Genomic DNA, 12,684 nt, shown 5'->3' with positions numbered 1-12,684 from the left:
ATTTACCTCGACACAGACTCATCCTTGATGTAAGAATGCGCTGAAACTCGGTATCTAATGCTGGAGAAATTCAGAGCAGTACCCTGCAATTCAAGCAGCCAGCTTGGATCAGCAGCTGAGAAACAATATGGAAAGGGACAGGCAGAGATAGAAAGACGAGCTTAGACACAAAAAATACCAGTACACACAAAATTTGAATTCAAAGAACAGTATTACACTGCATCAGTGAACTGATTGTCTTGCCTTACTACAAAGAGCTCACTATAGACTATGTGCTAATGTAGGGAACGCATATGTTAAGCGTTTTGTTAAGAAAAAAAGAATATTTCGAACAGAGGTCTATGTGTTCTTTATTCTTTTTCATACAGGCTTGCTCGGCTGACTGGGGGGGATTTTAGGAGAGTAGAAGACTTCATCAACCTCATCAAAGTTCAACACTATGTGTCTTCAGAAAAAAGCCCCGTACGCGGACAGATACTACCATTTCTCCAAAAGAGGTACATCTGACTGTGGAAGAGGGAGACACAGTGTTCGTATCCAACCTGAACAATCAGGTTTGGGCAAACCTATCTGAGCGCCAACAGGTACGTGACTGAGGCAGGTAGCTGGAAAGAAAGAGATGAAGAATAGAAATTTCTTTAATCCAAAACAGTGTCGCAAAACGGACTTCTTCGGGGTCAGGAATAAAAAGGGGGAAAAGGAGTAAGAGAGGAGAAAACTATGCCGTGATTTTAGCTATAACACTCTACCAGTCAAACTAGCAGCGTTCCATTAATAAGTGTTATTGTACTGGAAGCTTTTATACAAACACAATTTTACTCCACACAACAAGCCCGTATGGAATAACAGATGCATTTTTTACAAGAGGAAATCATTATTTGAGAAAGAGTGGTACTCCAAGGGTATCTGGTCGGTGGATCATTTGATGGACTCAGTCGGGAATTTTTTAGATCCCAGAAGCTTTTGCGCTGTGTGTAGTATTGGCTGTTCCAAAAACCATTTTGAATAAATTGTGAAACATGTCCCAATCTCGATTCGATCTCTTGTCAAGGAATAAAAGTTATATTCAAACACTTCTCCAGTTATGAGATCTCTACAGACTGAGGGAATTAAATTTTGCCAGGTTAAATGTAAAATACTGAGGATTCTTCTCTTTAAAGAATGTTTCCCGAAGCCAGTTGGGAATTATATTCTCAACGATTTTAATGAAGATCAAATTCTTAAAATCGGATCTAATTTTATTACATATCTCACCGGGGTTATTTGACGAAGCTGGATTAAGGAAAAGCCGGACTTCTACAATATTCTACAGTCATTGTGTGGCTTATCTTGACAAGTCTAGCTCATTAATTAGAGAGTTTCGTTTCATCGACGTGGCTTAGTTGAATGCCAGCTGAGTAACCATGGTAACTGATGCAGCAGAACTAGCCTGCTTGGGGGCAGGCTAACGTTCAAGCTTAGCTTAGCTGTGTCTCAAAGGTCTGATACAGGCTCCCTAAAGCAGGGGTGTCAAACTCCGGTCCTCGAGGGCCGGTATCCTGCAGGTTTTCATCGTTTCCCTGATCTAACACACCGACTGAAATTGATGGGTTATTGTGAAGAAGTTGACAAGAAGCTGTTAGATCCATTTGATTTTATTCAGGTGTGTTAGATCAGAGAAAAAATGAAAACCTGCAGGACACCGGCCCTCGAGGACCGGAGTTGGACACCCCTGCCCTAAAGAAAGTTCCACCTGGTAGAATGCTGCACTCCCGCCACCCATGCTGGTATAAAAGTAAAAAAATAAATAAAATAAAAAAAAAACCTTGTCGGACTTCCGGGATGGCGGCGAAGCAAGTGGCAGCATAATTTCCACGCTCTCAGTGAGGTCCTATGTTTCCCCGGTTTGAAAAGAATTTATCTATCTCTTCTTGTGTAAAATGTTATGGGGAAATACAAACTAAGGAAAACTAAGGCGACAGAAAATCAACTTGGCAACAAAAACGAAGAAACTTCTCTTCCGGCTCTCAACCGAGGCAGACGCTTTTTTCTTCTCCTCCCTCTCTAACTCTGCCCTGCTACTGTCCTGTCATCTCTGAGCCTCTCTCTGCATTTCCTTCCAAAAACTAAATCTTGGATATGGATTTGATCAGCTGGTCCCTAAATGCAATCGACCAAATTTATTCGAACCGGAAAACAGGCGTGGGGGAGCCTGCTTGCCCTGGCGGAACGTTTTCGGCTGGATATGTGATGGATTCCTGGGGAGCGTGGAAAGTCATGTGTCTGTCGATTCTTTCTGTCGAGGACGCTGAGGACATCTATACATTCGGTTTCATGATAACTAGGTTTCTGCTGTTTGGAGCGGGCGGTTTCCTGGCATATCGCAAAATTCGGACACTGTCGGCAGTCACTGGCAAGCTGCCGGATTTCTGTGCTGGTGTGTGCCGAGCTACGAACAATCAGGCTGTGGCAGTACAGGAGCTGAATCGTAAACTGGAGGCTATTCCAGTTCTGGATGGCAAACTGGTTGCGCTTTCTGGGCTTGTACGTGAGGTGGTCACCAACTTGGAGAAGTTGTCAGCTCGGCTGGATGGAAATTGACCCAAAATTCGGATCATTGGGAGTCGCCAGTGGGACCACTGAGAGACTTAAGGCAGACGAAACAGCTCTGGCCTGAACCAAAACAAATGCTGTTATCAAATTTGGCTCCCTGTGCTGGCCTTGATGGCTGGCTGAAAACTCCCTGGAATGTTTTGTTGATGGACGCTCAGTCCCCCACCCTCCCCTCACCCTCTTCACGGGCGATGGACTTCAACCTGGATCAGCCCTCAAGGATGCCCCACTATCATCAGGTGGCAGAGACTGTGAGGGAGAACTGGGGCAAAGTTCATATGCTCTCTTCTACGCACACACACTCACCACACTCAAGTACACCACTACAGATACACCTCCCCGTTATTCACTGCCTTGCTGTCCTTCTACCTCCTTCCACTCCCGGGCAGTGGGTTGATTGGACGCGCTCTGAGAATGCAGCTACGTCTGCACTTGCTGCGATGGGAGACCCCCCCCTCCCCCCCCGCCACGTGTTTCTGATGTTGTGATTGTCTGAGTTATGTTCTGTATGTACTGAGGAGTGTTTTTTGTATCTCAATAATGGGCCCTTAGGCCCAGTGTGGAGATGCCTTTTTTTTATCCTCTCAGCTACATCTTACTCCCCTAATGTTACCTTTCACCTATATCTAAGACAAGGAGCGCTGTAGAAATGGCTGCTCCGTCAGTATGCCTGTTCTGTTTGTGTCATCTTATGTTGTTTTGTCTAGTCTTGGATGGGTTGTACTGAAAACATGAATTTCCCTGCAAAGGGATTAATAAAGTATTTTTCATTCATTCTTTCATTCATTCATTCAAATGGCGACGGGAGAAAACGGTGACACTTCTACCGCAGCCGAAGCTAATGCACATACGGATGCTCTGCAAGCTAGCATCGTTGCTATCCACGCGGAAATAAAAGCAGGACAAAAAGACTTGAAGAAAGACCTAAACGAGCTGTGTGAGACAATGAGACGAGATGTGAAGGAAGAAATCAGAAACTTTAAGGAAGAAGTTAGCCAGAAATTGAGTGTGATCGGGGACGGCCTGAAAAACACTGAAGTGAGGATGGATGATGTGGAGAAGAGAGTGGCAGAGATAGAGGAGTGGAACAGCGGTGCCAAGGCGGTGCTTCTACAAACTCTGCAGGATCAAGAACGCATTCAGTCCAAGCTGGTGGACCTGGAAACGCGCTCACGCAGAAATAACCTCAGAATCTTCGGGATCCCCGAGGGAGAAGAGGGACCTAACGCTTGTGAGTTTTTGGAGAAGCTCATTAAAACAGAACTGTCACTCCCTGACATTGACCTCAATATACAACGCTGCCACAGATCTCTCGGACCAAAACCTCCACCGCAGGCCGCCCCGAGATCTATGATTGCCTGCTTCCTCGTTTACAAAACTAAACAACAAGTCCTAACTGCCGCATGGAAAAAGAAAGAAATACATCTCAAAGGCAGAAAAATTTATTTTGATCATGACTACCCAGTGGAAATTATAAACAAACGTAAGGAATACGCTCCTCTGAGGAAGGTACTAAAAGAAAAGGGACTCCGTTTTCACACACCACCACCCGCGAAACTTCGTGTTTTCTACGAAGAAGGACCCACAACATACAACACCGCCAAGGAGGCGAGGGACGACATGCTGAGGAGGGGGATTCTGATGGCTGAATGTGTTGCCCCAGACACACCTGTCAACTTATCCCAGATTGACGTAACAACAACACCCCGCAAAAGCCTCAAAGAGAACTCCTGGGAGACTCGTGGATCCACTAAGCGCCGGGACCGGGCTACGGATATCGAGAGAGCAAGAGAAAAACTCCGGAGATTCCAACACTCACTGTCGCACGGTGGTAACAAGGTCTAGAGCACACCCGTGAGTAGATTACCAGAGACAATTGCGAGCACATGCGCGTGCGCACGGACTCATACAGACACTCAAAAGTTATGGTTAAATAAATCTAAGACACTCAGTATATGTATGTAAAATAGATAGATTGTCTCCCTTTGTTACATGCCGTTTGGATACAATCTTTGCCCTATTATGAACAATTTCTATGCAGTTGCAGGGAAAAATGGGCCCTTAGTTAATAATAATTTACACTATTTTAGGATCATTATCTGGGGGAAGGGACTAGCTCTTACCCATTATTTATGTGTTTTGATAAGACACAAATGAAGATGCTAGTGAGCATCTGGAGGGGCCCTTCAGGAGAAGGATTCCCCTCCCTGTTCAGAAGTTATATTTACACTTCACTGTTGGAGGTCTTTTCTGTTGGTTTGATTTTTGGTTTTGCACAGATGTTCCCAGTCTACATGTTCAGGCCTAGAGAGAAACCTAATGTATGTATGTATAAGATTCTAGGGATAAGATGGTGAAGGAAGAATACAAAGTAATTACCCTAAATGTTAACGGTCTACAAAATCCCATGAAAAGGAATAAACTACTTACTAAGATGAAAAGAGAAAAACATCATATCGTTTTCTGGCAGGAGACACACTTAGACGATAAGGAACATGAGAAATTAAAAGCTTTGGGTTTTAAAAACACTTATTACTCATCTTATAGAAATGGAGAAACAAGGGGAGTTGCAATACTAATTTCAAATAGAGTACCATTTCAACTTGTTAAACAGAAAACTGATAAAGAGGGTCGGTATATTTTAGTAACAGGATATATTGACCACAAGCTTGTGACCCTTTTCAATGTGTACAGACCACCAGATAATGATGTAGTGTTCATTAAGAAATTATTCAATATAATTACAGAAGAGAGTTCAGAAATCTTTATCAGTGGGGGGGACTGGAATATTCAGTTAAACCCCTGCCTAGACTCTACCAATACATCTAAAAGAATAAACCCAGAGACAACTACAGTCAAAAAACTTTTGTTTGAATCAGGTATGATGGACATCTGGAGGGAGCTTCACCCAAAAGAAAGAAAGTTTACATTTTACTCTCATCCCCATAAGGTTTACTCAAGGATAGATTATTTTTTCACGTTTAACCGAGACAGACATAGAATTAAAGGATGTGAAATAGGGGTAAAAGACATCTCAGACCATGTCGGAGTGTACCTCTCTCTCTATCTGGACACCGAAATCAAAAACACAACCTGGAGGCTTAATACAAGCCTGTTGAATGACCCGTTGTGTATAAAATACATTGAAAAGGAAATGGGTGTGTATCTGGAATACAATGATAACAATGAGGTGTCCCCAAGTACTCTATGGGATGCAGCGAAGGCAGTAATTAGGGGCAAAATCATTGCGTGGTCCTCTACCAAAAAAAAAGAAAAACTTCAGAAATTACAAGAACTAATAGGCAAACTTAAAAACCTAGAAACTAAACATCAGGAATCTGATGACCCTCATCTCTTATACCAGATACAAACAACTAAGCAAAGAATAAATGAGATATATGATGCCCATGAAGAAATGAAAGCTAAATTTATTAAACAAAGATATTATGATAATGGTCCCAAAGCTAAGAAACTATTATCTTGGAGGATTAAGAAACAACAGGATGAAAGATCCATTCACAAAATTAAAGATGCACAAACTGGTGAAACATGTCACAAATTACAAGAAATACAAAACTCTTTTGTGAATTATTATAAAACTCTATACACACAACCAGATGGTGCCGGTACCCTGGACATTGTGAACTTTCTGAATTCACTGGACCTGCCGTCCATTGGTTCAGAACAAAACAAGAGGCTGATGCACGAAATAACAAAGCAAGAACTGGATACTGCAATTTCCAAATTAAAAACAAATAAGATGCCAGGGACAGACGGTTACCCAGCAGAGTGGTACAAAGAATTTAAGCATGCAGTGTCACCTCTGCTACTGGAATGCTTTAACTATGTACTTAAAGGTGGTGAAACTCCAATATCTTGGAGGCAAGCCATAATCTCTGTAATTCCCAAGCCCGGTAAAGATAAATCTGAATGCGGTTCCCATAGACCTATATCAATTCTAAACTTAGACTATAGACTATTTACATCTATACTAGCAAAGAGATTGGAAAACATAATCCCAGAACTCATAGATGAAGACCAAAGCGGGTTTCTCAAAAACAGACAAACACAAGATAATATAAAGCGAACCTTACATGTAATGGATTACATGTCCAGGACTGAAGATGAAGCCATTGTTCTTAGTCTTGATGCAGAAAAAGCATTTGATTCTGTCAGATGGGAATATTTATACTTAGTATTACAACGATTTGGTTTTAATAGCTCTATAATTCAGGTTCTAAAAAACTTATATTATGCACCAACAGCCCGAATAAAAGTAAACGGCAGCCTATCTAACTCAGTAACACTAGAGAGGGGTTGTAGACAAGGATGCCCACTAAGTCCAACCTTGTTTGCCTTATTTATTGAACCGCTTGCCCAATCACTGAGGGAGGATAATGATATAAAAGGAATTTGGATAAGAGGAACAGAATATAAAATATGCCTTTACGCGGATGACATATTGATTACTCTTTTCCAGCCTGACTTCAGCCTAAATAAATTATTGTCCCGTCTGACAACATTTGGTCAATACTCTGGCTATAAACTAAACATTGATAAAACACAACTCATTTCATACAATTATACACCTTCATGCCACATTACAAACCTTTCTAACTTAAGATGGGACAATAGCACTATTAAATACCTGGGTGTTAAAATTCCAAAAGATCTGTCTAATATCTACACTCTAAATTACCTGCCAATAACCAAAGGAATAAAGGAGGACTTAAGTAGATGGACTTTGTTGCCATTTAACCTACATAATCGTATAGACATAATTAAGATGAATATCCTACCACGACTTCTTTTTCTCTTTCAGTCTATACCCTCAGCAATACCCATACAACAATTTACAGAATGGAGGAGGATGTTTTCAGGATTTATTTGGAAAGGTCCAAAACCCAGGGTTCGATATAAAACCTTACAACTACCTAAAGAAGAAGGAGGGCTCTCCTTGCCAAATATGGAGAATTATTACAAGGCAGCACAACTAAGATACCTAATATATTGGTGCGACCCATATTACAGTGCCAAATGGAAGAACTTAGAAATATCCCAGTTAAACATACCCCTACAGACATTAATAGGAGATAAGAATATGTACTCACAACAAAAAGAGCACTTAAACAGCTTGACAAAAACATCCTTTAACATCTGGTTTGAAGAATGTCGTAAAACTGGAAAAACAAATCAAACTGTTCAGATGGATACCATATGATAGTGATTTTAAACCATCGCAGATTGATGAACGATTTAAGTTTTGGACCTTTAGAGGTATAACTACATATTGTCTGATTTCTAGTGTAGAAGAACTGAATAGTTTTCAAACACTGAAAGACAAATATGATCTAGAAAAACAGGATTTCTTCAGGTATCTTCAGGTCAGAGCCCACTTTCATTGTGCAATAAAAACAGGAACCGGTTACTCAGGTCTAGTTAACATACTGATAGATGCATACAAGTCAAATATTAACAGAAAACTGGTCGCTAGATTTTACCGATGCCTACAGTCCTATAACAAGAACTCCACAACTTATGTTAAATCTAAATGGGAGAAAGAAGCCAAAATAACAATTTCAGAAGAAGGCTGGATGAAGATATTGAAAACTTTACTAAATACTAGGGATGCTCCGATCAGGTTTTTTGTTGCCGATTCCGATACCGATTACCCACAAGTGCCGATCACTGCCGATCACCGATAATCACATGGATTGGCTGTAATTTTCTTATAAGCACTGCTGACTATTTGATGTGGAAAAGGAACCATAAAATCCCCCTAATTTAGACAATAACATGTACATAGTACAATGCGCTATCTTTCAGTAATCAGTAGTACTATATTTTAACAGACTGAAAACACATTAAGGCTCTCATCAGGCTAAATAAGAAAGTAAAACAAATTCTTAATATTGCCAAAAAAAAGCCAAGTAAAATAGGCGTCCTCCACCACTGAGAACGGTTGGTCGTCAAGGCCGATTAACTTAATTATTTTTGTGGTTATTTGCTTGACTGTCACGCTCATACGGACGAGTGTTGGTAATCGTTAGCTGCGCTCTGGCTGCACCAGCGTCTTCCTTTCATTCTGTGCAGTGAGCCTCGAAAATTTAGCGTACTCCGTCAAGTGTTTGTTCTTTAAATGCCGTATTAGATTCGTTGTATTCAAGGATTTTGACGTACTTCCCCGCGATGTACTTTTGCGTTGCACGTGTTGCAGGATGCAAACTTTACATCACTCTCACACACGGTGTAAAACTTCCACACGGCAGACATGTTTGCTTTGGATTTGCAACCGCGCGCATGCACATTGTGGAGGAAAGCGGGAGCTATGACACTGCACGCAGCGCTTCTGCAGGTTGCAGAGTAGGAAATATAGGTGGTCAGATTTTGTGATCGGCAACAAAAGGCATTGATCGGCGAACACCGATCACATACTTTTTTACGGATATCGGCCGATAATGATCGGCGTCCGATCGATCGGAACACCACTACTAAATACCACAAGCTCAGGTCTATGGAGGGAATTTATGTGGAAAAATGTAATTAGATTTTTCATTACACCAAAAATAAAACAACTCCAGACAGCCAGGCTGAGGGAGGGACGATGCTGGAGAGAATGTGGAGAAACACTAGCAAATCATTTTCACATATTTTGGGACTGCCCAGCTATTAAACCATACTGGTTAGGAGTGGTAGAGGACATCAACTCAGTAATGGGTTACAAGATCAAACATGACTTTCACACAGTATATCTTGGAGACACCTCATCCTGTACTAAATCTAGTGACAGATACCTGATCAACATATTGTTGGTCGCCAGCAAAAAGGCAATAACAAGACATTGGCTGTCTAAAGATCTTCCAACTAAAACCCAGTGGATTGGAATTGTAAACGAGATATATAACATGGAAAGAATAACCTTCTCCCTGAACCTGAACATAGATAAATTCAATGACTACTGGAAGAAATGGAAGACTTGCACACCCTCATAATAAAAATGAAATATACATACAATGATACGACTATAAACCAAGCTGTGTGTTGCATATCACACTGATGTAGGTGTTGATACTGTATGTGTTTTTTGTTTGTGTAGGTAATGGAACGGGAAATGTAGCTATCCTCTGAGGCTGATATAAGTAAACCTACTATCTAATCTTAACAAAGGGATACAGTTCATAACAATACCAAAATAAAAATTCACTTCACCCTATGTAAAAATCTACAAATGCCAAGTTATTCTTAGTCCACACTGTTATTTATTGATGGTTTCTCTTAACAGTCTGTGCCTGTTCTGATTGTTTCTGTTTGTTTACTGATATATACTGGTGTTGTTTGTATGTACGAAAACAATAAAAAATAAAATATATATATAAAAAAAAACCCTTATCATATCACTACTTTGTCTTGAATAATCAATAAATCTATCAGTGCCAGTTTAACTAAAGAAACACAACTATATACGTACTGAACATGAAATTAAATGAAAAAGAACATGGTATATATTAAAAATAATTAATACCTTATTAACCTCCCTACCCAGGTTCAGGAACCCCGACCTCCACTGCCTCTGGTTGGCTAACAGTAAAACTGGGATCAGCTGAGCCCCGTCCATACAGGCCGAGGGCGTCTAAAGAGAGAAAGAGAAAGCTGGTCTAAAGAGATGGACGGAGAAAGACAGAGTTCCTCTTTGGTTACCATGACTTGGCCTTTTATTAATGTCCCTGCAGAGGGCGCACGCTTCATTCAAAGGACATTCAGACCACCAGACCCACGGGTTTTCAGGGGGAGGACCACCAGTAGCAGTGGTCTCTGACGTTGTCTTGGTATCTACAGTTCAACAGAACAAACATTTCTTCAAAGATACCTCCAACTCTGAGACATGTTCTGGTTCTTTATTTCCACCTGCTGCAGGTTCGCTTTGCTGGTAAGATTGCCCCACACACACACACACACACACGATAATCACAAAGATGATGCATATTGATTATTGGGTTATTAATAAACTGAACAGGGCCAGTACATACAGAGACAAATCAGCTGCTTTATGTAAACAGATTTATAACAAGAGGAGACAGAAATAAATGAGGACGGTGAATCAACAACTGACAGCAGTGACGTCGGTCAGGAGAGGCGTCATGATAAAAAAGAAAAACTACATAAAATAAATACTAATATTTTCCACTGATCTGTGTTAAAAATGCATTTTCAGTATGACTCTACACAAAAATCGCAGAATTTGAGGATTTCCCGATCAAATCCAGGACAGAAATCCCGGGTGAGGACGTGGCGAGCTGGGCCTCGTCTGACTGGTGATCCAGTACAAACTGGGTTCATTACGCGTTTCTGTTCCTCAGCATATCCAATACGAACTTCACACAAATAAAGTTTATACAATTTACATGATTTACATGATTACATTTAATTTTCCTGTTTGAAGGCATAAGAATGTATTTTTGTTATACACCACCATTGTTATATACCGTTATATGGATTATACCATCCATTATTGACCCTTTCCTCACAATTTTAACAATTTCAGGTTCATCCACAAAAGATCAGAAAAGCTGAAACACAAAATACTGCATTTTAAGGGATCTACACACGGCTTACAACGAAAAGATTTAAAGACTAAGTGTTGTAGTTTTTCTTCTTAACGAGAATTATTTCCATTTTCACAAATAAAATAAAGGTTTCATAAACTATGTTTTAATTTATCTAGCTGTTGTTTAGGATATTTCAGTCCACGTTTGAAGTCTAACTGCTGTAGTTTTTATGAAGAGCTGTCTAATGTGGTCTAAAATGCTCTAAATTCAGTGGAATCGGAAGCTAACTTCAGCCTCGTGTATTTTACGTTGTTTGGGCCACATAAAACGGTGTTTTTAACAGCGTTTGATTAGAGAAGCACCAATAGGCTGGTTTACCCCTTTTAGCTTGCCATACACGCGAGTATAAATTCGTCTTTATTCTTAAGGCGACGTGACGACGGGCCTGATTAACCCCACAGAGCCACAACTTCGTTGCACCAACAACTTTAACCTCACTAAGCACCAAACATCACAACCACACAATTCCCGGTAATATGACCGTTTACCGATTAAATTAAACACAACAATGTATGTAAATTCTCACCTTCCTTCCCCACGAGGGTCCCCTCGATAAACGAGTCTTTGTCCGATCCTTCTTCCTCCCCGTCGTTTCTCCCCAGCGAGCTGGAGTCAGCAGAGGACAGAAACCAACAGTAGTATCCAGATACGTCGGAGTTTCAACTTCTCATCACACAATGTTGCAGAAATACCTTGTCTCGTGCTCCACCTCGATCTTAACCGGAAGTAGTAGTAGTCTTCTTCATAGATATATAAATATTATAAAGACCTTTATTATATTATCTATGACTGGAACAGCTTAATGACTCGCGCTCTCTCTGAAACTTTCTCAGAGAATAATTCCGTCGTTTTCTATCTTCCCTCCTGAAACAACGGTGGGTAGGAACCAAAAATACCCGAGCAATAACCACAGTTACACAAGCAATAATTCAGTTTACATTTGTCTCGTAAAGGCTCTTTTTAGGCATTCCCATCGTTTATGTTAGATTAATGTCATTTTAGTTTGCTTGCTGTCTAAAAGTCTTAAATAACTTCAATCAATCAATCAATCAATCAATCAATCACTTTATTTGTCCCCCGAGGAGGCAATTGGTTGTACAGCAGAGAAGCAACACAAATAACATATATAAGAAAGTTAAAAACGAGTATAATCAATAAAACAATAAAAATTTCATTCATTCAAGACTCTAGGCAGCTACCTTTTCCTCCTGGAATTGAGGATAGAGATAGCAGAAGGAACAAAGGAATGTTTACATCTGTTAGTCTTTGCTAATGGAAGTCTAAGCAATGAGCCAGATGGAAGAAACTGAAACTGATGATGTAATGGATGTGAGCTGTCAGACAGGATAGATTCTGCTTTCTTAAGCAGCTGTCTGTTATACAGATTCTGCAAAGTTTCTTGAGAACTTCCAGATATTTGTCCACAGACATGAACAACCTTACTGAGAACATTTTTCTGTTTTACACTCAAAGATGAAAACCAACA

The 12,684-nt window shown here is 40.5% G+C and overlaps 1 protein-coding gene across 1 annotated transcript in view; it reads right to left on the bottom strand.

Moving 5' to 3' along the window:
- LOC121641647 (gastrula zinc finger protein XlCGF8.2DB-like) overlaps positions 1–11,883 on the bottom strand; it is a 399,458-nt gene extending 387,575 nt beyond the window's left edge. The window contains exon 1 of the mRNA XM_041987911.1: positions 11,725–11,883. The gene's annotated coding sequence lies outside the window, so the exon portion shown is untranslated. The remainder of the gene's footprint in view (positions 1–11,724) is intronic.
- Positions 11,884–12,684: the final 801 nt, after the last annotated feature.

The sequence above is a fragment of the Melanotaenia boesemani genome, chromosome 6 (genome assembly GCF_017639745.1).
Source record: "Melanotaenia boesemani isolate fMelBoe1 chromosome 6, fMelBoe1.pri, whole genome shotgun sequence".
In the NCBI taxonomy this organism is placed as follows: Eukaryota; Metazoa; Chordata; class Actinopteri; order Atheriniformes; family Melanotaeniidae; genus Melanotaenia; species Melanotaenia boesemani.
The sequence above is the reverse complement of the archived record's forward strand: the minus strand, read 5'-3'. Positions and strand labels throughout refer to the sequence as shown.